Below are 2,254 nucleotides of genomic sequence, written 5' to 3'. Positions count from 1 at the left end.
TCTCTGTCCCTCTGAGCCTTCAAGGTCCCAAACCTCTTAAATTTCATACAACTTAGCTGTTAAAATATACATGATCGTATGACTGGTCCACAACCCTGATTTTCCAGGCTTTTAAAGCTAGGTAAATTGTTTATATAATAATTAAAAATAGTAAAATCTTGATAAAGAAGATGTGGTATATATATACAATAGGATATTACTCAGTCATAAAAAGATGAAATCCTTCCATTTGTGACAACATGTGTGGACCTTGAGGATATATGCAAAATGAAATAAGTCAGAGAAAGATCTATACTGTATGATCTCACTTATATGTGGAATCTAAAAAGCTAATAAACAAACAAAAACAAAATAAATGAACAAATCAAACAAAACAAAAATAAACATGTAGATACAGAGAACAGAGTAGTGATTACCAGAGGGGAAGGGGTTGGCAGGAGGGCGAAATGGGTGAAGGGGATTAACTGTATAGTGATGCATGGAAACTAAATTTTTGGTGTGAACATGCTGTAGGGTATACAGAAGTAGATATAAAATGTTGTACATGTGACACTCACATAATGTTATAAATCAATGTTATCTCAGTTAAACAAATAGCAAAATCTCTGTTGAGTTTACTCAGTAATCATCAACCAAGAATAATACAAAAGGAAAAAGTACCCTAATTAGAAGGAGAAGAATGAAAAGATGCCTCAATTTCGTGACTGTATTCTTGAAATTTATATGTACATAGATAGCTTGTGTATGTTTATGAAATTAAACCAGTTTTTCTGCAAGACACACATCTGCAATACCTTTTGAGAGCAGACGTGTTATGAAATAGCACAATCACGAGAATGGCATTTAGGTGTATTCTCTTTCAGGGTTAACACACTACAATTTTACTCAGTCTGTTCATGTGTTTAATTGCCTTCTGTTATTATTTTTTATGCAAGAAATCCAGCCAGAGATCTGTGAATTGGAGCAGTGATATTTGGTTTGTACTCGTTCAAATGAGAACAGGGCGTACTAATGGCTATGAAGTTTACCTTCACCTGAGCTTTCAGTAGTCTGCCTCAGACCACCTACACAGGCAGAGTGGAGGCTTAGATCATTGTTCAGGTAAACCAAACCCCCCAAAATAATTGGGAGAAAAGTACTTTCTAAAATACAATATGGTGACTTATTTACACAGATTGATTTTATTTTATTTTATTTTTTTATGTTAAGGCAGATTTTATTCAGGACCATTGTGATAGGTATGGGTACCACTACAATGGGATTTTACAGTGGGGGAGAGAGGTTGAACTCAACTCCGAATACAGCATGGACAAGTGGGACTTTATTGTCAAGGAGGAATGTGGGAGTCATAAACAGATTGATTTTAAATATGCATTTTATCAACCAATTGTTTATAAAAATTACTTCTCTTAGGTATTTAATATTCATGTGATAATATATGTGTTATACTAGTTATAAAAATGAAAATAATGGTTAGAATTACATGGAAAAGACAGAATTAAATTGAACTGAGTCTTAACATTTGGAGAATCATTGTAACGGACCACTGCCTCAGTGTGACGCTAAACGTAGTGGAGGTGTCAACACTCTGCAGCCAGACTTCAGAACAAACATTTTTATGTTTCTGATTTTTATCACATTCACGTGTTCAAGACTAGATTTTCTCTTTTCTTTCTTTCTTTTAGCTCCAGCAGTTGTGAAGAACTGCTGGCTTCCCTCCTGCCTCTCCACACCAGGTCCCCTATGGTTGGCCCACAGGGCTGCGGGGACCAGCTCACAGAGGCTCCAGGAATGTGGTTCTAGGTGGGCTTAGGAAGTTCAGAGGGCCTTCTCTGCAGTAAGCCTTGTTGTATTTCTCTTTTCTCACTGTTTTTCCTCAGTAGTTAAGTACACTTATTTCTAAAATACTATATTCGTACTCAAATGTTTTACTGTCAGTTTTATTTCTATCATTTAGCTTGTTCTACCACTAATTCCCAAATTTATTTATTTGACATAATTACTAAATTTTCTCTCTTTGTGCAAAAGGATCTCTTTTGGATTTACATTACATTTAACTTTTTCTCCTTATCTTTTATTTAGATTTACTTTTCCATTCTCTAACTTATTTTTCTCAGTTTAATGGTGTCTTTGTTTTCTGACCAAGAGCTACCTTGAGTTTGGTTTTACCAGAGTTAGAGTCAATCTTTGGCTTATCAATAAATAAACATAGTGTCTTAGCTAGTTTTCTGTTCAGTTCCATCCATTTAGCATT

Source organism: Kogia breviceps, chromosome 6 (assembly GCF_026419965.1).
Source record: "Kogia breviceps isolate mKogBre1 chromosome 6, mKogBre1 haplotype 1, whole genome shotgun sequence".
Classification (NCBI taxonomy): Eukaryota; Metazoa; Chordata; class Mammalia; order Artiodactyla; family Physeteridae; genus Kogia; species Kogia breviceps.
Note: the sequence above shows the minus strand (reverse complement) of the source record.